The sequence below is a fragment of the Sinohyriopsis cumingii genome, unplaced genomic scaffold (genome assembly GCF_028554795.1).
Source record: "Sinohyriopsis cumingii isolate HCF-2022 unplaced genomic scaffold, ASM2855479v2 utg001392l, whole genome shotgun sequence".
In the NCBI taxonomy this organism is placed as follows: Eukaryota; Metazoa; Mollusca; class Bivalvia; order Unionida; family Unionidae; genus Sinohyriopsis; species Sinohyriopsis cumingii.
The window spans coordinates 998,388-1,025,559 of record NW_028315992.1 but is presented as its reverse complement, the minus strand read 5'-3'; the positions used below and the strand labels follow the sequence as shown (position 1 = coordinate 1,025,559).

The 27,172-nt window shown below is 40.8% G+C and overlaps 1 long non-coding RNA gene across 1 annotated transcript; it reads right to left on the bottom strand.

Annotated features, from left to right (window-relative positions):
* Positions 1-123: 123 nt before the first annotated feature.
* Positions 124-25,058, bottom strand: LOC149772580 (uncharacterized). Its single transcript, XR_016417664.1, has 2 exons — positions 24,845-25,058; positions 124-1,132 (listed from the first exon to the last, which is right to left on the bottom strand). It is a non-coding gene; the product is annotated as an uncharacterized LOC149772580 (long non-coding RNA).
* Positions 25,059-27,172: the final 2,114 nt, after the last annotated feature.

Genomic DNA, 27,172 nt, shown 5'->3' with positions numbered 1-27,172 from the left:
ATTATGTTTCTTATCTTATAGGTGTTGTCTAAAGTTGTAAAGCGCTTAGAGCTTCTAAAGAGTAGGCGTTATACAAAGTCCTCATTATTATTAATATTATTGGAAAGATAAATAAAGGACACATTTTCTTTTGTTGTAAGAATATCGTCAGTGATTTAATTCAGAGCTAAAGCACACTGGCATCTTAAAGGATGAAATTAACAGGAACAGAAAGGATCAATTACAGTATGCTTATCTAGACCATACATCTTCGAATATATTTGGCCATATTTATTCTCTTTCTATTTATATCTCCCCATCCTTTCATTCCGATCTTTGAATAGTCCGCTCAGTCGCAAGCCATATGTCAATCACATTGTTATATTATGTTAACCTTGATGACTTCGGATGACCCAAATTTAATGTAAATTGGTAAATATGCTCATTTATTTCAAGACGCTGGACAGAGAAGTGATTTTTAAATCCAAATTCTATGATACAAATAAACGGATAAAACAGCGACTATCTATGAATTGGGCATGAATGCTATAAACGATTTAGAGAGCCGAAATCTTCAATGTTTTCAAGCTGGCCTCTCAATTAAGCGGTGGAACACACACAGATACACATGTATCCACTATAAATATAAATATATAACTCATTATCAGGTCTTTATTTGCGTATAGAATATCCATTTCCTCTTCCGGTTTGAATTGATTAATGTTCCAAACTACGAAACCTTAAAACACATTAATAAAAACATGATAAAAACAATTGTACCACGGGTTGAAAAACTACGCAATGTCGAAATAACTTCTCGCAATAATTTGCCACACTTGTAATTATTTATCATTTCAATCTTGAAGGTTGAACGCATATTTATGGTAACTTCGACGAGATCTGACCGGTGCCTTTCTCTTAGCATGCATCATTCCTGAGCAGCAGACAACCATGCATACAAACAATATCATCGTAGCCATTGTTCCCGCAATAATGGTAGGTATGAACCAAAACGGAAGTGCCCCTTTTAAGCTTTCCTTTGCGTCTTCATTCATAGATGGAATATGGAGCGGGTCGGTTAAATTGCCGGACGTAATGTCATTTACAGATGTCTCTGTCATTATCGAGGTCTGCTTCGTTGCATCTGATATTTCTACAATGAAAATGTAAACACTGTAAAACTTGGTTGAATAAGAGCTCAGAATATCAGAGAAAATGTTGAATATTTTTCGGATATACTATTCTTTAAACGTCTTTTTAATAATAATTGTTAACGGTTGGAAGGAAACTTATTTGTGTTTGTGCGTGTGAGTGTGACTTGGATTTTTAACGTAGCTTTAACAGTTTTTCATTCATATCGCTAAGATCTCTGCAGTGTGGCAGATAATAGTGATTTTTAGCATAGGACCGTCATGCCGCAGACATGCAGCATAATGTCCCACCCAGTCACATTATCCTGACACCAGGTAAACCAGTCCAAGCACAAACGTAATGCTAAGTGACAAGTGAGGCAACTGCTAGTACCGTTTTTTTTTTATTTAAAAAAATAGGTCATTGCTATATAAGTAGTAAATGGGGGCACCCTAGCGTCAAGGGGAATTAGCATTACAAGACCCCTTGGGCAACTCTAGCGTCAAGGGAAAATTAACATCGAGAAAAATCGTGGGTCAGATTAGCGTCAAGGGAAATTAACATGGAGAAAAATTGTGGGTCACTCTAGCGACAAGGGGAATTTAACATGGAACTATAGTGTGGGTCTGTCTAGCGACAAGGGGAAATTAACATGGGAATAGAGTTTGGGTTTGTCTAGGGACAAGGGGAATTGAATATGGGATTTTTTTTTTAAATTTAAATTTAAATTTAAATTTAAAAAAAGGGGTAGGCAATGGAAAGGCTATCTCTTTTCGAGAAATATGGCTGGCCCTGAAAAGGACCTTTGGGTTTATGTTAATATTAATATTAACATAGATGGCATCTGTCACATCTTCTTCTTCTTCTTCTTAAACTCCTTCTAACTGCCGGTCCATACACAAGTACCCTCTTGAGACATCCTTGTCTTTCTATGTAAACTCTCCTCATCCATTGACTAGTATCTGTCCTATCAACAACAGTCCACTTGGACCTGACATACATGAGCATGTCCGTCCTAAACATCATGGAAGACACAAGGGTGGATGACTCAATGAGCGGGTACAAACACAAACACACAAACACAAACACACAAACACAAACACACAAACACATACGCTAAGAAACAATAAACAAAATCCATAATCTACTATCCACACAATCGTACGTGAGCGGTTACAAAATCCAAACTATACTCTCCACATACGCTAAGAAACAATAAACAAACCCATAATCTACTATCCACACAATCGTACGTGAGCGGGTACAAACACAAACACACAAACACAAACACACAAACACATACGCTAAGAAACAATAAACAAATCCATAATCTACTATCCACACAATCGTACGTGAGCGGTTACAAAACCCAAACTATACTCTCCACATACGCTAAGAAACAATAAACAAACCCATAATCTACTATCCACACAATCGTACGTGAGCGGGTACAAACACAAACACACAAACACATACGCTAAGAAACAATAAACAAAATCCATAATCTAATATCCACACAATCGTACGTGAGCGCTTACAAAACCCAAACTATACTCTCCACATACGCTAAGAAACAATAAACAAAATCCATAATCTAATATCCACACAATCGTACGTGAGCGCTTACAAAACCCAAACTATACTCTCCACATACGCTAAGAAACAATAAACAAACCCATAATCTACTATCCACACAATCGTACGTGAGCGGGTACAAACACAAACACACAAACACAAACACACAAACACATACGCTAAGAAACAATAAACAAATCCATAATCTACTATCCACACAATCGTACGTGAGCGGTTACAAAACCCAAACTATACTCTCCACATACGCTAAGAAACAATAAACAAACCCATAATCTACTATCCACACAATCGTACGTGAGCGGGTACAAACACAAACACACAAACACAAACACACAAACACATACGCTAAGAAACAATAAACAAAATCCATAATCTAATATCCACACAATCGTACGTGAGCGCTTACAAAACCCAAACTATACTCTCCACATACGCTAAGAAACAATAAACAAAATCCATAATCTACTATCCACACAATCTTACGTGAGCGCTTACAAAACCCAAACTATACTCTTCACATACGCTAAGAACAATAAACAAATCCATAATCTACTATTCACACAATGGTACGTGAGCGGGTAAAAACACAAACACAAACACACAAACACAAACACACAAACACAAACACACAAACACATACGCTAAGAACAATAAACTAATCCATAATCTACTATCCACACAATCGTACGTGAGCGCTTACAGAACCCTAACTATACTCTTCACCTACGCTAAGAAACAATAAAGAAACCCATAATCTACTATTCCCACAAACATACCTGAGCTCTTACAAGCACCAACACACAAACACATACCCTCACACTATCTTAAAAAAGAGTTAGTGTTTATAATCACACTACTCTACCTACGCACATTGGCAAATCGATCGTTATTTCTTTTCTAGAGTATTGGGTAGCCCTGAAAAGGGCTGTTTTTTTTTTTTTTCTGGAACTTCATGGACACCTGGTTAATGGTGGCACCTTCCAGGCCTAGCGCCACATACACATCTTGTCCCCCAGTTACTTTTTACCTTTTTGGGGGAGAGAGCAGAGGCAGGATATGTCGCTTCAGAATCCCAATTTTCGCTCTCTGGGATTCTGAAATTTCTTCTTCTTCTCTCCTTTTCCTCCTCCTCCTCTTCTTTGTATCTTCTCTCCTCCTCTTTGTATCTTCTTTCCTCTTCTTCTTTATATCTTCTCTCCTCCTCTTCTTTGTTTCTTCTTTCCTCCTCCTCTCTTATCCTTCCCTCCTCCACAATGGCTTCCGCGGCCAGTTCATTTAATATGCGCCTGGCATATTCCAGATGCACATGAAGTTCCAACAGTTTCTCCAGTCTCGTGTTCATTTTTGGTGTTGATCAATCAACAAGGGTAGCTGGACTGCCGAACGAGTTTCAGTTTATAGTGAAAGCGCGGACGTGAACGAAAACATCCCCTAAAAACATAAAATTGATCTTACCTAGATCATGACCATAAAACAACGCGCCGACCTAAAAGAAACACTCACTTTTTATGCTACCCATCACTATTTTAAATTTTTTTATAAATCACTTCAATATACTATCCACATACGCAAAGCAATCCAATCTAACCCCAAATTTACACCTCAAACACCAAAAAAAAAAAAAGACATCATTTTAATCTACTATCCATACCAACTTACTTAACCACTTACAAACACAAACACACAAACACATACCCTCACATTTTTTTTAAAAAAGAGTTAGTGTTTATTTTCACACTACTCTACCTACACACATTGGCAAATCGATCGTTATTTCTTTTCTAGAGTATTGGGTAGCCCTGAAAAGGGCTGTTTTTTTTTTTGTTTGCTATGGCATTCTTTTTTAGTTTCTAAGAATGCGATGTCCTCTGAGGATAGACTTTCTGGCGATAGGTCTGCTTCTTCGGAAAGAGAAGAAGAACTCTTTGGTGTCGATACGACAAAACCTCTGTCAGCTTCAGGCTGCTGCTGCTGCTCTTGTTGTTGTTTGTTGCTGCTGTCTCTGAAGTCTGTACTTCTCTGTCCATTCTTCTTTTTCCCTGTTCATTTCTTCTCTGAAGAGCTCTTCTATCAGGTCTTCAGTGATTTTTAACATTCTCACATTCTCTATTTCTTCTGGCTTCGGTATCAGACTGTGTCTGACCCTATGCAAATTCACGTAGGCTTCGTTGAGTTTAGCTAGTTTGGAGCACATCTTCTTAGGAGGATGAGTCGACAATGGATGGTTAGACTGGAAACAACCCGGTTCTTAAAGTCAAAGCGCGGACGTGAAGGAAAACGTCCCCCACACGGTTTTTGAGTCGCAACGTTTTGTGAGTGTCATGAAAGGGATAGTAAGAAATGAAAGAGCATCAATCCAACATTCTTATAGCTAAACAAAAGACAAAGGCATTTTTTTCAAAACACAACATTTTTTATTAAAATATCACTTAACACTAAACAACAACTCTAACATTTTTAACAATAATCCAACAATATAACATCAAACAATTTTTTCAAAACACAACATTTTTTATTCAAAAATCACTTAACACTAAAGAACAACTCTAGCATTTTTTAACAACAATGCAACACTAAAAGTTTCTCCACTAGGTAAAGAGGGATAACAGTCTTCCATGGTTTCTAGTAATCTAGGATGACTTCTCTCAAACTGTTGATTTCTATGGTATTATCGAATTCTGCATACAGGATGACGTTCACCGTTTCATCAGGGTCTCGGTCTTTAAACTGAATTTCCACACGAATCTGGCCGGATTTTATAGGGTGGAAATGTCCCTCGTCGCTGCCTTGGTCTGGAGTGAAATCGAAAGCCCACAAAGCGTACCCTCCTGCATAATCCTCGTACGTAATACCGTGACTGGTATTGGTTCCTAACTGTCCGGTGGCTTCGTACAGGGACAAGTACGATCTCAAGTAATTCTTCTTGGTAAAGTCAGGTTCGAAAGGTCGGGTACACAAGGTCTTGCCATCGCGACTGACTTCGATTTTGGACACGCCAAAGTGTTGAAAGTAGAAAGGATTTTTTTTCGGCAGCTCCGTTGAAGGCTGTATTCTCGACGATACCAACGATCAAACGTTTGGGTAACTGTCCTTGGAACAGATGATCTTCGATCATGGATCGCTGTCCCTTGGGAATGGTGAAGGTTTTCACTTCCACGCGTCGTATGGGATACTTGGCGGTCGTTCTGCTCAACGTCTGACTGATGTCGTTTCCCACTTCAGGTAACACTTCCACACGGCGTACGTAGAGTCTGGCTTCTAGGATTTTGGTTTTGTAACCGTCACTATCAGCCATCAAATGGAAAGCGGCACTGCTACGATTCAGTCTCAGGCGGACATCCACCCCGTTCAGCAAATACTTTTCTTGCAACCACATGTCCAAATGCAAACGATCCATCAGTTCTAAACTTGTGTCGGCTCCCGTGATTCTCTTTCTTCGTTCTACAAATCCATCATTGTTGTCTTTCTTTTCATCAGTTTCCAATATTTCAAACTTGGTAGGTTCGTCAGCTTCCCATACCACACAGGCATTGAGATGAGTGTTCTTGGCATCTATTCCGTACGTCAAGAGATTTTCCAGGTAGGCACGATAAGGGTAAGTATCCATGCTCCTACTGACCAGTTTGTTATTCAAATACAAGTCCACTCCACTGAACAAGGAATGCATGAAATTGTTGACGGGAGCTACTGCTTCATCGTCTATAGGACCTCCAGTCTTATCTAGAATTTTGACTTTCAGGTACAAGTAACTGCTATTCAGATCGATGTAATCTTCTGGCTGTCCTTTGATTTCAAACTCGATGGGAGCGGAATCGGTCAGTGAGGAGACGGGGTGAAATTCCACCCACTGGGATTCTTGCATCGTCATCATCGTGGGGGGCATGGCAAACAGATCCAGTTCCGTCTTGGAACAAGCGCAAGATTCTCGGTGCATCATTTTTTTGTCTCTTTTCTCAATAATCGAAAACGTCTAAGTCTCGAACGGTTCTTCTTTTCTTGGCCTTTCTCGCTTGAAGTCTGGTGAAAGGGTGTTTTCTTCGTCGTCTCTTTCTGCCTTGTCCTTGCTGAATGCCTGACTCGGTAGCGTGCAGGGCATTTATAGGTGTTTCTCGTTGGCCTAAAATGTCTTTGCCCGTTTGCAGCAAGACATTTTTGCCTGCCCTCATGAAGGCTTCTTTAGGGTTTTGTTTGTCGATGATGACATTTTGGAGAAATTCTTTGCCTTGCGTCAGTGCCGCATCTTTCAAGGCGTGCAATCCGCGTGTCACCATCGGTTTCAACACCGGGGCCACCGAACGAAAGGCCGATTTTAACATATCTCCTAAGCCGTGTCCTCGCTGTTGAGCAACCCCTCGGTACACTGGATACATGACTTAAGAGTCGTGAGAGAACAGTTTTCGAAAATGGAGTTTCACCGTGACTTTTCCTTTGGTGCATGGAATATTTTGTCCCAGATCTCTTTTTATAGCAATGTTGACCGTGTCCAAATACGACTTACTGACAGGCAAATAGTGAGGATGGACAAATTCGCGGTGGACGTGGTAAGTGTTTCCACCTTCCTCGTCAGTGTTCGTGGCAGAATCAACTTTGAAAGGAATGACACGCAGTAACGGTACGGAGGTGTGTCCCACCACGTTGTACTCCACCACATCGGAATACACGAACATGAAATTCAGTCCTTGGTTCAGTTCTACCGGGGCACGAAAAAACTTGCTAAAAGACTCGTTGTCGTAAACGATGGGCAATTCGTTTTTCTTTATCATGGTCTTTCTCATGTCCATGTCTCCGCCCAACATGTCATACAATTCAGGACAAAATAAAATGGACAGGATTTTACTCCGTTCAAATTTCATCAAGAAGCGACGAGCTGCTTTGTGGTACTCCATGGTGACATTTTTGTTGACATGCTCCAAAGCTTTCAGAAACACAACATTAAACCTGGACGTTATGGTGCTGACCAAATGTTGACCACTAAAATAATAGCCTGGGGGAATGAACAAGTGATAGGTGGTGTACTTTTGTGTACGGGTTTTCTTGTCATATTTGACATTGCTATCCATCCACTGTTGCATTTGCTCGTCATGAACTTCCACATCAAAAAAATTTTGATTGGGAAGGACATTGAGGACTTGGGTCGGGTGAATCATTTCTACTAAAGCCACTTCCCAATGGGCTTCGTGATCTAACTGGATGGCCTGAGGTAATTTGGCCGTGTAACAGCACAACGTGTTCTTGGGAAACACCTCCATGGAACTGTCACTGGGTAAAGTTAAGTAAAATTGGTTTTGGTGACTCATAATTCCAGAGTTCTGTGGCTGTCCGAGGGGTTACTGGACGTCAGAGGCGTGTCTCCGTCTAAAATGGGGTTCTGGTTGTGATTGAAGTGGTGACTGACACTGGCACTGGACACAAGGTTCCCGGGGTTCCCGTTCGAGGTGAATTTCAGGGAGGGATTAGGAAGCAGGTAACCGATGCAACTGCTCAATAAAATGGTCCACAATTGTTTGTCTCCTTGTTGCAAACTCAGATTGGCGATGGCTGCCCCGATGACACAATACACCACGAAGATTTGGCAGAAAAAGACGATTTGCGTTTTAGGCACACGTTCTCCACACCACACCCACAAGGGTTGTTTTTGTAAATCTTGCACAGAAGAACTAGGTGAAGGAGGAGTGGTCGACGTAGCTGCGTCTGTGTGAAAAGGCATGATGGTCACTTCTTTTTATAGTCGATGACTTGCGAAGCGTCGATCCAAGAATCAAAACTGGGTGGATATCCTTTCCAACGTACTTTGACTTCTTTGACATGTCGTTTGCCCACTTTACGGGTTCTGCGTTCGAGAATGCTTTCGATGTCGTACACGTCGTCTTCTTTTTTGGTGTCACGTTGTAACTCGGGCAAATAAAACGTTCCTTTGAGCACTTCTCCGTTCATGTCTTCCAATTTATAGACGGCAGGATGACGGCCATGCACTCGTCCAGTGACGCGAAACAATTCGGTCGTCCAGTTAGGTAAGTAACCTTTGTCGAAAGTGCGTTTGGTTTTGCCAATGCGCACCCAATCTCCTACGGCCAACTCTCCACTTTTCTTGGGGACAGCCCTCGTCGGGGACGTACCAAACAGGCGCTCAAACACCAACACTTCGTTGTCGGGAGTCACGTCTTGCGGGGCACGTCCGATGCTTCGATGGTAAGATTGGTTGTACGCTTGCGGTAAGATGTCGATGTACTTCAGAGTGTGGTGATGCGTAAAATATTTCCACATGCGTTCTTTCAAAGTGCGTTGAAAACGTTCCACGATGCTGGCTTTGGTTTCGGGATTCTCGGTGGTAAAAAAATGAATGTCACGTTTCTTTAATTCTTTTTGGAAAGCTTGGTTCAGAAATTCGGTGCCTTTGTCCGTTTGCCATCGAAGAGGGTGACGACCGCTTTGTTTCAACACCCGTTGCAGGGCTCGCACTAACTCGCTGCTCGATTTGGAAGTCAAGGGCACGACCCAGGCAAATTTGGAAAAGACGTCGATGACACAAAACAAATATTTGTAGCCACGATTGTAGCTGGCCAAATGAGAGACATGGGCTAAATCGGCTTGCCATTGATGATCGATGCCTTCCACTCGGGTGCGACTTCTGGCAAACTTGCCTCGAATGGGTTTGTGTAAAGTGTAGGTAGCTTGTTCTTGTAACCATCGTTGCACTTGAGGTAAACGGAGACTTTTCAGTCGCGTTTTGGCAGCACGATACAATTTTTGAACTCCTGCGTAACCTGAAGGATGGGAGGGATCGTAGTAAATGCTGGCTAAGACTTTTTCCATTTTTTTTGTGTTGGTTGGTGTGTTAATAAGACACCCACTCTTGGAGGATGCTACTCTTTTTCTCTTGGGGTATTTTCTTGGATTGCAATGCTTTGCGTGTGCGGCCAGCAATAGGTGTCGAAGAGGAGAAGGATGTCTGAGGGGGGGATATCGGTTCTTGTTTCACTTCTGTCTTCACTTCTGTCTTCACCTTCTTTTTCTCTTGTGAGGAAGAAGGGGTGGCCATCATCTTTTTAATCCATCCAATTCAGGAGGTAGGTGGTGTTGTTAACTTGCGTACTTTTTCTGGTGGAGTTTGAAACCCTTCCTCTTCTTCTCCTTTTTCTGTCTTGGTCACGGGTACTGGTACTGGTACTGGTGATGGTGCTGGACTTTTCATCAAGGTCTTAAAATCTTTCAGAGTGGGTAGAGCTGTTTCGTCTAAAGCTTTCTGGTGAAAGAGTTGCAGTCGTTGCAAGAGTTGACCGTACTTTTGCGATTTTTCTGTTTCGGACAAATCTTGGCGATCCATCAAGGACTGCAATTCGTGTTGTAACTGGGACATCTCGCTCAAATTGGGATTGGGAGGTAAATGCGGGGTGCGTTGTTCTTGCCACCGATGGTATTCCATCCATCGTTTGTAAGGCACTAAAGCTAGTTTTCGTCCTTCCATGGGGTTGTCAGCGGTCGATTCTGAGATCTTGGGACTTCCAAGGGCCTTTTTATCTTGCTCCCACCAGTCCTCCCAACATGGTTCCCAAGACTCCTTTCAGTATGGGGCCTAACAAGAGAGGTAAAATACCTCCACGTTGCACTAACATCTTCTTTTTTTGACGAATGGGAATTTTCTTTCGAACCATTTGGCGAAGAACGTGACGATGCTTGCTTAAGCATTGTTTCTGGTGTTTGGACAAAGGGATCGTGCCTTTCAAAACGTTCAAACAACATTCGCACACGGTATCGATGACCTCTTTGGAGGCTGTTTGAATGAGTTTTTTTCGTAGGGGTGGAGAAGCTTTGGACAGGACAGATAACATGTCCCCATGTTTGGCTAAACGTGGTGGCAGTCCTTTCCTTTTCTTTCCTTGGGGTTTTCTGGAGGGTGACATCTTTGAGTCTTCAGGAGCACCAAAAAACACTGATACCCGACTTGGTCACAGGCCCTTTTTATACTGGAACGCGTCGCCACTGATTGTCTTTACGTCGTATTAGTTTGAGGACAGGCATGACACGTCGTGCAGGGGTACGTAACGGACTAAATCGAGCCAGTTCTTGCTTGTACAAATCCAGTAAACTTTGTAACATGCCCGATCTTTCTTGAACTTTGATTTTGGGAGAAGGTACTTTGTGAGCAGCAGCCACTGCCACTAAATTGGAAGGTCCTGCCACTGGGGAAGTTCTTTTGGGGGTCATCAACGGAGAAGTTCTTGGTGTGATCAACGTCTCCAAGTACTCTTCAGTTCTGGGTGTCATTAACGGAGAAGTGGACAAACGTGAAGCTGCCGGAGACGCAGTCACCGCCGTGGCAGGTCGTGGTTTGCGAGTGTAAGGTTGCGTCCTGGCCGAAGTGCCTCTCTTGCGACTAGTTTTCTGGGGACTTTTCTTTTTCTGGGGGCTTCTTTTCTTTTTCCGGGGTGGTGGTGGTGTCTGGTCAGAGGAGGTTCCTGCCACTGGAGAAGTTCTCCTTGGGGACTTGGTCTTTTTCTTCTTGGGGCTTCGTTGGACTTTTGTCTTCGGGATAACTTTGGGGGCATTAGGATCCCATCTTAAGAGTGAGCGAATGATGACCCCTCCTAGAGTACCGCTCCCTCCAGGTTTCAAAATGATTTGTTTTTTGGTTTGAGTGTCGATGCGGGGATCGGCCAGTTGGACCAAAGCGACTTTGTTTCGATCAAAAAAGCGTTTGGTTTGATGAGGAATCTGAATGATTCCTTGGAGTAATTGACGTGCCGTCACCGTGAACCATCGTAAGACTTCTTTGAGACTAGCTTCTAAGACACGAGCTCGTGTTTGTGGATTTTTTTCTCGACTGATGCCATACAAGGCACGAATCAATTTGACGGGAAGATGCGACTGAAGGGACGTCATGTTCGCACTGTGTGAGACAGACGAAAAAGGGTCTGAGGTTTTTATAGATTTTTTTATGGGGAGTGAAATGAAGTCGAGGACGGAGACGTGTACAGGACAGGCCCTCCGTCTTGGCACCAGTGGTGAAACAAGTGGGTACGAAATCGCAAATCCTCGGGAGTCGTAGGTTTCAAATCGACGAGTAAATAGGCGTGTGGCGTTTGAGTGGCATCGTCGTACGCCTGAGTCAGCCAAGGCGTTCCTAACTGTTTGGCTAAGACTTGCACTTGCGATTTATCTCGAGGGCTTTTAAACAAGACCACGTAATGCGCATTGAGACTGATGGTGCGATGGGCTTTACTTTGTTGAAACAAATTTTGGGTGATGTAAACGACACTGGCATTACGGTGATGCCCTTTGCGCGTGAACCACAGTTTAATTTCTTCTTCGTCTTCTCCTAACATGTCGTCGAAAATGACCAAATGGGTTTGACGGGAGTCAGAGACGATGCCGTCGTCTTCTTTAGGAATGCCTTCCACAAACACGATGGAATCGCCTTGACTTTCTCGCAAGAGGCTGTACGCCGATTGCCACTCTTTGTAACACCACACGATCCGTTGAGGTGGCCGATCGATCAAATGATGTTTATGTTCGATCAAACGTTTGACGAATTCAGTTTTGCCAGAACCGCTAGGTCCAGCAATGAGCATGTTAAAGGGATGGCGAAGATACAAAGCCTCCCAACTGGCACGATCTAAGTGTTCGTCGATGACTTTGACAGTAGAGGAAGAGGGAGCAGAGACAGTAGAGGTAGCCATGGTGTGAGGAATGTCACTTGTGACACGAATAAACAAACAAGACAAGAGTTTATATACTTTTTCAGAACACGTTTATTGAATGTTTTTTTCAAACATGAATACGAAAGACAAAAATACATAAAAGCCAAAGGCTTAAGTACAAGAATAAAAGGCACATGAACGTGGAATAAAAAACAAGTGTCTGTACAACAACCACATGTTTTGGGTAAAGTTCTAACCAGTTCTATAGTAGGGGGTAAGGTCACACAAGTGTCCTCCCGAAAGGGTCTTTCAGGCCTGTCCACGACAGTCCTGTCCTGGGTGACGGGTTCTTCTGGCACCGTCACTAACACAGGTTGAAAAGTAACTTTTTTCCTTGAATAACTCTCGTGCATACTGGGCCACCTCTTGTGTCCAAGCCTCAAAACCCTGGTCTCGGTGATGTCCAACATTTGACTCCTAACCAATCTGGTTTCTTCTTCGTCAACGACATGGTAAGTTACTTCAATGAACAATGAACTATTGGTCTTGGACGTTGTCCCTTTTTATATGCTGACCAATATCGATGTGACAGTACGGCAACGTAAAGTGATTGGGAAGTCTCACTCGCTTCTGGTACACGATTTGATAGATTTTTTCCAGGGGCCGACTGACGATGTGGTGAGTGGGTAAACGTACAATCTTGTTCGGTTGATAAGCGGTCACTTTAAAGTTTCCATCCTCTCCCGATTGCAAGGCTTCTTTCAATACCCCAAAGTTGACCACTCGACTGGTACGATGATTCAGAGTCAGTCCTTTCACTTTGCACGTCGTGTGCACTTCTCCTCTTGTCGTCGGGATGCTCGTCTGTCCAGGCTCCTAAACGGTCTCCTTCGATGTCAGGGTGCTGTTGAATCGGGTGATGGATGTAAATGCAACTGTCCGTGTCAAAGTACAGGACGCGTTCTTCTAACAGTTCTAAAGCTTCGTACAATTTTAAGCGAGCATGGGCTGTCACGTAAGCCGCAATGATGACATTTCCAAAAGGGTCGTCTTGTACAAAGTCCAGATCTTCTTCGTAATTGACCAAGATCAAATCCTCTCGAACGACGTCCACGTGTTTCATGTATTTGGTTTTGTCGTGAATCATCTGGAAGTAGCGGGAAGGTTCTGTCAAATATTCCGTCTTGGGTAAACACGGTCGTTGTGCCATTTTACCCCACAAGCAATTTAACATCACTTTGGCAAACGATCGCCTGCCTTCGTTTTTTTCGATGTGGTCTAAAGAGATGCCTTCTTGTTCATAGTATTTCTCTTTGAATTGTATTTGGTCTTCGGAAGTGTGACACCAGGAAGGATAGCCGCTGGCTTCTTGTTTCAGTTTCAAAAAGGCATCCACGTAGTCGGCGAAAATGCCTTTCTGAGTAGGGTCACCCTTGTGGTACTGTTGTGTCTTGGGAAAGTGGCAAATTTCGTACACTTCTAACAGTTGGTATCCCATGTCCAGAGCTTTGAACAATTCCACGCTGACCCAGGTTCCCGTCAAGGCACGTTCTTCCTGGCTGTGATGGCAAGGTTGGTCCTGGTTGCACGTTTCGGCACAAGTACGGCACAATGGAAACATCAGTTTGCCTTGACAATGGTGAGGTAAGACGGGATGGTATAGGTTCGTGGGAGGCAAAACTTTACACTTGATCAAGCCTTCGTATTGTCGAATGTTTTTCAGGTCGATGTGTTCCGTGAACAATTGCGGGTGCCCTACAGGAAAGCGACAATATTTGCACACGTAGGGATACAGCGAACACACGTCCAAGTATTTGATTTCTTCTCCTTTCTCTTCGTCGGCTTGGTACAGCAAACAGGTGGCATTGGTCCTTCCTCCGTACAAACTATCCCTCGGGTTCAGCGGGTCCATGAACTGGTAACTTTCCACGAGGCGTTTAAACTCGGGATCGGTTTTCAAACGGTGATCGTACTCGTGTTCCCACATTTCCACCACTTGGTATCCTTGCTGTTCTAACTTTAGGCGTCGCTGACAAGTGTCCTGGTACAAGTCTTCCATGGTTCGTTGCAAAAACTGATTTTTAGTGTCACGGTCAGGGTAACAGATGGGACATCCGTGAAATAAGCAACCGTTAAACTCGTACACGATCTTGGGGTTTTCTAAGTCCCAGCCATCTACCGAAAACGTTCCGATGGTCTTTTCGCCTCCTCTGTTGCGGGCATGCTGAATCCATTTGTCTTCCTTGTCGCACAAGTAATGTAACCAACGTAATTTTCCACAGCAACCTCGTAAAATGTCCACGTCGGAACGACAATACTTTAGCATTTCTTCCTGAAAGTCGAAAGGGTCCGAGGCGCGAGCCTGGTACCAAGCGTAGAAAGCTTCTCGTTGTTCGGTACGCATGTTGTCGGGGTCGTAATAGTGAGCCTCAGGTAAATGGGGTAGAACGGCGTGTTGATTGGCTTCCGTATTGAAAAAGTGTGGAAAGTACCCTTTAGCCATTTCTGTCATTCCAAACGTTTTAGGCATTCGACTCAAAGGCATGGCCAAGTAACTCATCGAATCTTTAACCTGTACTTGTCCCACTTGCATGAAAATGATTTTGGCTCCGTTCAAAGTGACTTTAGGACGTTCGGTGCCTTGTTCCGTATAGTATCTGAGAAGAAACTGTCCATCGTATCCGGAGAAATTGTGAGCCATCACCGTGGCATGACGATGACAATCTCCGTAACGTTCGATGTCCTCTTTGCTCCATGTCTTGTCGATGGGGTCTAAGACCCATTGGGCAAAATCGGCTAACGTGTTTGGTCCTCGAAAGATTTTTTCACGTCCTCCAGGAATCTTGCTGCAGTGAGGGCAATGACTGAAGATAGGTTCTTGAATGCACTTCTCGCACGCTCGATGAGCCACGCAGAAATTAGGAATGTGAATGCCGGTCTCTTGCATGCATTCGAAATCGAAAAAGATGAAATTGCCTTTCTTCTTGTGACCGTCCTCTTCCTCTGGTGGGGGTTGGTATTTTTGCACGTAACATTCGTGTTCCAAGTCCACGATGTGGTGACAAATGTGACATTTTTCTTTCCTCGACATACGTGTGCCTTGGTACTATTGGTATGTATGCCTTGTCCACACGTAGGGCACAATCTCAGGAGCTGACAAGCACATTTCTTCTGTGAACCTTGTGTTTTCAAATGTTGCTGGTAACAGGTAGGGCTGACAAACGTGCGCAGACAAGTTGAACAAGGCACTGGTTCTTCGCTCAGACAGGGTGGAGAGGCCAAACATCCTGGGCATTTCCATCCACAAGACTTGTGTTGCTCTCGATTGTTATAACCATAATCACATTTCTCACAATGATAACTGTATCCCAGGAATCCAGTGATACTGGTAATGGTATCGAAATGTTCATCGTGATAACAGACATGAATGTATTTTCCGTCCTTAAAATCTTGGCCTCGAAACAACAGAGTTCCACGCATTTCTTGAGGGTGCACTTTCAAGGTGTAGCGTGGAGCTAGGGCATCTTGCAAATTTTGCATCTCAGGAATGCCACAGGGTGTGTCTTTGGACAGTCCGGCTTGTTGTAACAGGAGTTCTGCTTCATTTCGTTGTTTGGCTCGATCGGATTGTTGAATAGTTTTCCAGGTTCTTTTCCATTCTACCGTGTCGTTCTTGTTGGCATAGGTTCATCCCACCACGATGGCACGGGCTAAACACATCTGGTCTTGAGGGTTGTGAATTCGGACGAGACTTGTTTTCGTGTTGCGAAGGTTGTCCACCAATAACATCTTTTTGCGTCCTGTCCCTTGAGGAAGAGAGACGTGGGCCATTTTCAGTGTGGCTTTACCATCGGTGATGTCAAACTGGTCATTAGATTGTTGTACGTGTTGAATCTTGTCCATGATTTTGGAAGGGGTTAGTTCTGCGGGTCTGCTACACTCGATCCAAACAGGGGATTTCAAACCGTCGTGATCTATGGATAGTGTCAAGCGATCGTCTTCTTTGGGTTGACATTGTCGCTTGAGTGCGGTGAGCAAAGAATCCCACATCTCGGTGATAAACCCTTCTGCTTTCTCCAAGGGTACGTCGGCCTTGAAATCTTTAAACTTCACCGTGTAGGTGTAAGCCGTGGTTCTAAATTTTCTAGAGGAGCGCTTTTCCGTCTCTCGAATGGAATAGTACTTTTCAGGGTTGACTAAGGGTGGTGAACTTGGTTTAGAGGGTTCGGATTCTGGTTCACTCATGTCCTCTTCAAAATCACTGGCATGAATTTGTGACAAGATTTCAGCCCTGGTACGAGGCGATAGATCACGTTTCTGCCTCTTACTTTCTTCTTCTTCTTTCTTCTCGAATGAATAGGATCGTTTCATCTTGAGTGCAAAACGTCAAATGACTCAAGTTCAAACACCATAGACTAATTTATAGTCATGGCAAACCAGCGTATATAAAAAGGGTGTGTCTTGTCCTTTCACTATTCATTTCACTCTCAAACCGAGGAGAACAATGGAAGAGACTAGCCAAATCGAACGTTTCGTCAGAGCTTTGCGAGGGGTCATTAGAAAATTCTCTTCAGACCAGCCGACAGACTACTCTCCTTTCTTTCGAGATAAGAGTCAGGATACTTGCTATATCTGTCAGAAGAAAGGGTATTGGTCTTCAGAGTGTCCAGACCGTCAAAAAAGAAAAAAAAACAGGGGCTAAAAAAGACAAAAGTCAAGATACCTGTTATTATTGTAAAGAAAAAGGACATTGGTCTCCAGATTGCCCAAAAAAGAAACAAGAGGAGTCAGAAGAAAAGAAGGATTCTTCAGAAGAAGAGAGGGATTCTTCGGAAGAAGAGAGGGATTCTTCGAAAGAAGAGAGGGATTCTTCAGAGGAAGAAAGAAGACAATTCTATTTAAAAGAAGCAAAGAAACAGGAGAAGAAAAGAAGAAGGGAAGAAAATGAGGAAAAAACGGTGACGAAATTCAAAAAACAGAGAGACTAAACAAGGAGAAAGAAGAAGTCAATGAACTTTTAAATAAAGTGTTGTGCTGTGAATTGGATTGTAAAAAATGGATAAAAGAATACATGAATGATGTAAGGTAAGTGTCTTTGAGTTTTGATTTTAAAATAAGAAGCTACACTCACGCACTCATACACAGACACGTACTATAAGGGTAAAATGGGTGGGGTTTATTTTTGAGTTATTGGCAAATTGAAATTGTATTTCTTTTCGAGAAATGTGGGTGGCCCTGAAAAGGGCCTTTTTATTTTGGTGTAGGGGTGAGTTTAACCAATCAACTTTAACTGCCTTAAGCCTTTACCACGGCCAAGGCCTACTTCTGATGATTGGGTTGAAATCACCAAGGGTGGTACGATAGGCTTAGTCACAGGGTTGGCGTGTTTAGCTCGGGAAGGTCGTATTCTCTTCGGTCGTGATAAAGAAGTCTGATACATTTGTTTCAGACTTCTTAACTCCGCTAAAATGTCCAACAGTACCGTAGCCGTTTGATTTTCACCCTCTTGTTTCTTTGCTGCTACTTCTTCTTGCTGTTGTTGCTGTTGTTTTTTTCTTACCTCTTCTTGTTGCTGTTGCTGTTGCTGTAGGAGAAAAGCTTGTTCCGCTTCCTTTTGTCGCTGCATAAATTTCTCCAATTCTTCTTTCTGTCTCTGTCTAAAATTCTCCACTTGCGGTAATGAAGAAGGTAACGAAGGTTCCGGAACAAATTCTTGCGAGGTAAGAAAATCCACAAAATCCCAATGTACCTCTTCTGAAAATAAGTCCGGGTTCCCTTTGGCAGTCTCCCCAGCTGGTGCACCCCAAGGGATCGTTTTCTGAGTTTCCGTCATGTTGAATCACTGTCGCATAGATTGACTGCACACAAGCGCTAACGAATCTATATAGACCACGTGACGTCACAGACTGCTCTCTTCGGATTGGATGCGAGCTGACTGAATTTTGTAACGCGTGTTCGGATTGGTGAATGAATTCAATCCGTTTCAATCCTTCCTGTACCTATAAATAAGCGCAGTTCACTGCATTGATTCACCTATTCTCGTCGCTTCAAGATGTGGACCACAGTTGAGTCATCCACCCTTGTGTCTTCCATGATGTTTAGGAGGGACATGCTCATGTATGTCAGGTCCAAGTGGACTGTTGTTGATAGGACAGATACTAGTCAATGGATGAGGAGAGTTTACATAGAAAGACAAGGATGTCTCAAGAGGGTACTTGTGTATGGACGGGCAGTTAGAAGGAGTTTAAGAAGAAGAAGAAGAAGATGTGACAGATGCCATCTATGTTAATATTAATATTAACATAAACCCAAAGGCCCTTTTCAGGGCCAGCCATATTTCTCGAAAAGAGATAGCCTTTCCATTGCCTATCCTTTTTTTAAATTTAAATTTAAATTTAAATTTAAAAAAAAAATCCCATATTCAATTCCCCTTGTCCCTAGACAAACCCAAACTCTATTCCCATGTTAATTTCCCCTTGTCGCTAGACAGACCCACACTATAGTTCCATGTTAAATTCCCCTTGTCGCTAGAGTGACCCACGATTTTTCTCCATGTTAATTTCCCTTGACGCTAATCTGACCCACGATTTTTCTCCATGTTAATTTTCCCTTGACGCTAGAGTTGCCCAAGGGGTCTTGTAATGCTAATTCCCCTGGACGCTAGGGTGCCCCCATTTACTACTTATATATGAAAAATGACACCATTAAATTGATATTTATAGACATTCATATTCAAAGTAGCTTGCCGTTGTAGCATTCCCCATTCTATGCCAATAATGTTGACCTAAGAGTAGCATAATGGAATGGAATAGAACAAACATGTACAGTGTGGTATATTTGTGCTAGTATTGTTGTTATATTGTTAAAAACAAAGCTGCTATTTCCTTGTAAATGTATCGTATAAAGGAATTGTTCCATGTCATTTTCATTGTCTTAAATTTTTTATTAAAAAAGTATATCGCTTTCCCAAATTCAGTATTATTGCAAATGTATTATTCCGTTTGATGATGTAAAATGTTGCACATTATTTTAAAGAGGGTAAAATCGAGAAAGCTAAACCACACACAAATTCCGCGCATGTAATTTATTGACAAACTTTGTATCAGTATTGTAACTTCTGCTACACAGACATGTATTCAGTACCACGTCTGGCTTTATCCAAAGATTTCCTTTACCTTGTAAAATCGTTCTTTAGCAGCATAACTGATAAACGCATAAATAAAATACTGACTTAAAGAACATTAACATACATGCTTATAGAAGTATCTAGTAACTAAATGAAAAAGGCGTAAATGTATGCTAGTTATGAAAATTGAAACGTAGTTATTAATAAATTAAGTATATTATACTTTGCAGAACCTTTCTCGGTCTTTGGAGAGTGCCTTTATTTTGTGTTTCTCCAAAAAATGAGTTCCTATGGAGTTAAACAACAACTTTATCATCAACTATAATTAGACCTTTTCTCAGCTGCCTTGCTCCATTGCTACAACTTTCGTTGTTGTTGAACAAACCGCCATCACGTGTTACTCGCCAGTCATCCCGTTTATGCTATGATGAACGCTCATTAATTGCTTTAAATGACCACTGCTTGGCTCTCCACACTACATTGTGGTCTATACTAAAGGAACTGGGACTACATTCATCATTACTTAAATGTAAACAGAAGCGAGAAAGAAAAAAATAGAAGAAAAAAAAACACGTTTCAAAGCTGGCCAGCATAGAACAGGACAAAGAATTCCAGTTATCTCCCTGATGCCCTTTCCAGCTCAACAATTTAAACATTCGACCGTTAATTTAGATAACCTAATTCAAATCCCTATTAAATCGTCAACCTTTGTGTCAACTATCCAAGAGGTACCTCTGCGCATTGCATTATTCAATGCCCAATCAGTAGGACCACCAGAAAATACGCACGGAAATATTTTATTTTATCAACAATCAGAATATCGAAGTCTTTTTCCTGACAGAAACATGGCTAAAAAATATCAGGCAATCAGACTAAGTGTGCGGATCTAACATCCACCGGTTACTCCATAAAGCCGTTCCCCAGCCACTCTCGTGGAGGTAGAATTGCTGTCATCACAAAGAATTCCATGATCAAACGTCTTAACCACACCACATCTTTCAAATTATACCATAAAACGTTTGAACTAGTCCGAACAAAACTTACACTGGAAAGAAGGTCTGTCCATTTGTTATGCCTATACCGCCCTCCTCCTAGTAGAAAAAAAACAACAAGCTGACTGAATCGCTCTTTTTGGAGCAGTTTCCGAATCTCCAGGAGTATGAAAATTCGATAGGTGACAACCTGATTATTCTTGGAAATTTCAACGTTCACTTTGACTGCTCTGAAACCCAAGCACATCGAAACTCATAGATTCCGTTATTTTTTCAACATCAAACAGTCAGTTAACCAACCCACCTATAAACATGGTCACATTATAAACTGGATTCTTCATAGACCTGATGATAATATTCTTCGTTCATCCCTTGTATCCCACGAACTTGCATCAGGTCACCGCTGCATTATATAACATCTTGACGTATCAGTCTCTAACCCTCCACTTTTACTTGCTACTAAGAGAAACCTCCGTATGATAAATAGAACCGAACTAATGCATGGCATCCAAGCAAACTTAACAACTTGTATACCTCCTACAGCATAACAACTCGATAACTGCATGCGTTCATTGCTCGACAAACATGCCCCAGCCACCAAGTGCAGAGTATCAATTAAAAAGTGTTCTACATGGTATAGCAGTGTTATGGACCAGCTTTACACGGCTGAAAGAGACCACCGTAAAGCTGAAAGGCTTTGGCTTTCCACCAGACTCGCTATTCATAAGTTCATTTATGAAGCCTCCAAGAAGAACGTCACAAATATAGTCCATGCAGCGAAATCAGCCCACTAAAGTACTAAGATCAAGGAAAGTTCTAGCTGCTAAGAGCTCTTCGAGATTACTAACAAGCTAATGTAAAGGAACAAATGTAAACCACTTCAACTACATTCTGTCCAGTCGACTTTCCGGACCTGTTTGCGAATTTCTTCCGTGACAAAGTACAAACCATTAGGGATATGCTTGACAACCCAAACTGAATTGACTCGTCGTCACCATACAGTTGAGATAAAGAATTTCAGCGGCAACGATTAGAAGCATTAGAACCTGTCTCTATGGATTTAGTACGTACAATCGTGATGAAGAGTGAACCAAAGTCATGTGAACTTGATCCAATTCTAACATCACTGCTTCGTGAGTGCTTAGATCCAGTATTTCTTTCACTAAATGATGTTATTAATACATCTCTCTCATCCAGGGAATTCACATCATTTTTCAAAACCGCTATTGTAAAGCCTCTGCTGAAGAAACCAACACTAGACCATAACGATTTAAAGAAATACCACCCAGTCTCTAATCTCCCATTCATATAAAATATCTCAGAAAAGGTTGCTTTATCCCAACTTGTATCTCATCTGAATTCAAACAGTCTTTTTAGCAATGTACAATCTGCATATCGCCCTTGTCACAGAACTGAAACAACTCTTCTAAAAGTAGTTAATGACATTCTCTCTCTTTGGATCGTGGAAATATTACAGTCCTCACCCTCATTGATTTGTCTGCAGCATTTGACACAAAAGACAATGATAAATTATTTCACCGTCTCTAGCATGTATTTGGTATTCATGATACAGCCTTAATCTGATTCAAGTCCTACTTGGTCAACATGACATAAATTGTGTCTGCAAATGGAATCAGTTATTCTATGTTGTGGTGTTCCACAGGGGTTTGTTCTTGGACCCGTTCTCTTACTTCTATACACTCATACGCGCTCAAGTGTCATATATCATCATCCAGAGTCTCACCGATTTTACACTGACGATACCCAAATATACAAATCTAGCCACCCAACTGAAGTTGATACTACCATCCAATGTGTAGAGAGGTGCATTTCTGAGGCGAAATAATGGATGACATATAACAAGCTACATATGAATGATGATCAAACTGAGGCCATTCTGATCACAACACAAATAATTTCTCATTCACATCCTTTACCTCACACAATATATTTCAGTAACACCAACGTTAAATTCACACAATCAGTATGAAACCTAGGTGTTACTCTGAACAGTAGTCTCACATAGCACCAACATGTCATGAACATATGCAAGGCTGCATATCTTCAGCTGAGACGCATCAGCTCCATTCGCAAATATCTCTAAATTGATGCCACTAAAACACGTGTATGTTCATTTATACTTTCAAAACTGGACTATTGTAACTCAATTCTGTCTTGTTTATCTCAATATCTACTTAAGAAACTTGGTAACTTTCAAAACACAGCTGCTCGGACCATACTTAGTATATCAGGATCAGAGCACACCTCCCTCCTGCTCTGTACCCTACGCTGCCTATCCATTCGATCCAGAATCAAACACAAAATGTGTTCTTTATGCTACATTTCACTGACGGACTCCAGTCCGACATATCTATCCGATCTCACTCATGTGTACACACCAGCAAGATACTTACGCTCCTCTTCTGACAATCGTATACTCATTATTCACAATACGAAAACGAAGTCATATGGACAACGTTCTTTTGCATACCAGGGCCCAGCAACCTGGAGTGAATTGTCCACTGAACTTAGACACAAAGACACAGTTACCCCATTCAAGAGTGCTCTTCAAACCCACTGATTTCGACTGCAAGAACAAACGTAAAGACCTAATAATGTGCCCTACCTTAAATATTTACAGCCTGTTTATATGTTTTCTAATTTAATGGTGTTTGTGTTCTGTAATAATATCATTTCATATGAGTTTTTTCCGGTATAGATGTTGTATAATGTTGTAAAGCGCTTAGAGCTTCTAAAGATTAGGCGCTATACAAAGTCATCATTATTATTATTGATACCACTTAAATCTAAAACGCGATGCCGCCTCTACCCTCTACCGCCGACATGAGTATCGAAATACCTCATATTTGTCTCCAAAGTACGAGACGAAAATAAAATGTATGATCTGGTATTGTCCTCTTTCAGATGAATATTATCTGAGGCTTAAACGTTTATCAATAAACCTATAAGACCTTGACATTAATTTCGATGTATACCATTACAATTGTGGTAGAATGATTGTTACATCACAAATCGTTATCTGCTTTGGTTTATGCATTGTAAATTATACATTCGTTTTCACAAGAGTCAACTGCATTTGGCGATATACAGATATTGACATGAGGAGTCGATACGTTTTTTTTTTTTTTTACACCGGTTTTCTGCGGTATACTAAGGCAACGATAGGCGCATGTGAATATCGAGATTTTCTCTGTGTGGTGAATTAATATATACACCTTCACCGCACCCACCCACCATTCTACGCATACTAATTTTAAAGGGATCAATAATCACGATTTGTTTTGCTTTCATATACAGGAAAGTATTGTATGTTATGAAATGCAACAGCCCCCATACCAAATCAACACACTTTATACGGCATATCTAACCACCTGCGATCGGCCATTCACCTCACTCTAAACAGTAACTCAGTAACGGATAATGCACAATGCGTCAAACATATGATATGTTGTTTTTTACGCCATGACTGCACATACGAATTTTGGTCCGAAAATATCTTATACTACCATTGCAATTGGGATTTTAGTATAATTGACCTTTATGTCTGATTGAGGCACTATGGAGGCGGGGGGAGGAAAATGATTCCTCTCTGAAAGTTGGTAGCATCAAGAAAACGTATGGTAAATAAACGACGGAGGGTAACAAAATATTCACCTTTTTGCCAGACAGAGTATAACAAATTTATTCATTTCTCTTTCTGCCAGACGGTGGGTAACAACATATTCGCATTTTTGTCAGACGGAGAGTAAGTAATCACCTTCAATACAGCCGAACCCTCAACGTGACTAGCTAAAGTAACATGACTCGCGAAAGTTTTGTTTTGGACTACAAAGTAATATGTTGCGACGAATGATTTTATCTTTGGCTTGGAACATATTGCCAATGATTTAATTTAGCACTTTGTCAGGGGACCAATGACGACTATTGCTTCATTCAATATTAACACGCGAAATCACCACAATATTGGTTGCTGTTCGAATTAAATTCCAAGTAACCGGGTAATTTATTCACTGGAATAAATTTAGTAGTATCGTATATTCAAACATGGTTGACATATATCTAAATTTTTCTACACTTAATTGTTCTATTGAAAATTATTGAGGACCCGTTTCTAATTTCCTTTTTTACCCACTGTCTGTTGTAAAATCAGTATTTCTATGACAAAATATTGATATTAAATCAATGTTGATCCAGGTTATAAAATAAGCCATTTTGTGTAATAATTTGTGTATGTTCCATATATATATATATATATATATATATATATATATATATATATATATATATATATATATATATTGTTGGGGGTACGGTGAATGGAAAAATGAAAACATAGTATAATGCAAAATATATGAAATTACCTCCAGCTCCTTCAAATCTTGCTGCTTGTGGTACCTACAGTTGGAGAAGTGATGATACTAACATTTGGCTTCTTATCCCGCAATGTCATTAACTTAATTACATATTTACATGTTTAACGACCCTTGAAAGAAATCAACGCATAAGATAGGATATATTCCTTGTGATTGCCGACTTAACTTATCAGCTTTGATCCAACATTTTAAAACGCACTTATTTTTGATGTAAGGTTATAATATGTTCTGATTACATTTTGTCACAAATTCATCACTTCTGATAATCTATCTCACTCATGCTCAGGATATGTTCCCTTGGTATCATTTATTGTGTGTGTCATCCGCTGAACTAGTCTTTTCTTGTAAATAGAGTATCACCTTTTACCGATATTGTTCTCGGGCCCAGTCAAGTTGTTTTATACAATACCAGTGACGCACATGTATTGATTTCTCTCTCATCACATAAGTGTACGGTAAGTGTCCGTCAGTAACTTTAAGCTGTACAAATCCACACGATTTTAATCATAACTGTCAAATTTAGAAAATTCTAAATTATGACGCACATAGGGGAAAGTTATGTGCATTTGAACTGATATTGCGTTGCAGAGATGGAAGCTATCACTCACACAAAAATATTCAGGAAAAACAATGAACAACAACAAATATATGGTGTTAAGTTAACAATACACGGGGCGTTTTTAGGACGTCACCACTAAACTTAAAAAATGAATAATGCTTGTCCCCGTTACGAACATTTAGAGTAAGAAATTTAACAGAAAAACTTGCGAAAACTTCCCATTGTTACATTTGCATCGTACATTCAGAGAACGATAATATGAATGAAATGCGATGGATTGTAATTCAACGTAAAATCTGAATAAATATATATATATATATTTTTTTCAAGTAATTAAATTTGCTAAGAGAGATATTTGTTTCCTGAAGGGAAAGTCACTTATGTTATTATTCCAACTTGTTCCCTACGATATCCATTAGAATTAGTATGAACAACTAAGTGGTGTATGCATCATTTAGTGGCAATTAATATTTGTATTATCACTTTGCATGCAAAGTACCCACCTGTACATCAACTAGTGTGGAAACAAGAAAGGATGAAAACAACATATTTTGGAAAGGAATCTTAAGGAATACTGAATGACTATTTACCTTCCACTGACAATATCTTGTATGGAATTGGGGACGTAGTGTTTTTTTCCTTAATTGACTTTCCAACAATGTAATCACGCACATCTATCAACGATGTAATATATACAGACCGTATTTCAACTATAGATCTTCAATTTACATGAAACATCATTTTGAATAAATAAGTACAGAGAGAAAGAGAGAATAAATAAATATAACAATAATGAATAAATGCATACATAAATAAATAAATAAGTAAATTGATAAATAAATAAATAAGTAAATAAATAAATTATTAAACAAACAGATGTACAATACAATGACTGCATGGATCACAAACATTTTATATACAATGTACTAGTTTGTGGACAAAATGATCAGACAGATGGACCAGTTAATTAAATATGTCAGAATTTAGGTTTAATGCCCTTAAATATATTATGTGGAACATGAAATGTTTCACCGTCGTCATTGCGTCGCGGTATTGTCAAGACTAGTCTTTACACGCTTTAGTCTCTTTCCCGATAAAATCCAAGAACCTAAGAAAATTTAGACGATGTTTTGATTGGATATAGTACAAACGATGTATTAGAATCTGACAGTTAGCGTACAACTTGAGATGTCTTTATCAGGTGGCGTTATGCTCAGGATATAGTGAAAGTATAACATCAAACGGGGCTGGAAATGTTCAAACATATATAATCCGGTATTTAATTAGTCTGAAAAATATGTTCGCTGATCTATAGAAAGAAAGAAAATATTATATCTCTCATATTGAACAAAGGAATTTATCTTGAGGTAAAAGGAAGAAATGCCCTGTTCAAAGCAAAAAATCCATGGCCGCTGATCTGTCCCTAAAACATTCTTATATTTGTCGATATACACAGATAATCAAGGATTTGATTTCTATTTCAAAGGAGATATGATCCGCAAAAAGCAATACCTTGGGTCGCATAATAAATCCTACAAAGTTGTATATTGTGCACAGTCTGTATTATTGGAATCTGGCCGAGATTCGATTTATGGTTTCAACCTGACGTGAATTATTGCCAATATAAGGTTGGTGGTATCCTACATATGTTTTGACTGTTTTGCTTTTAAAGCAACCTTACCCATTTACTCCTGGAGCGAACAATCAATGCATATCAGTTCAATTATAGACGCATACGCGGACAAATGAGAACCATC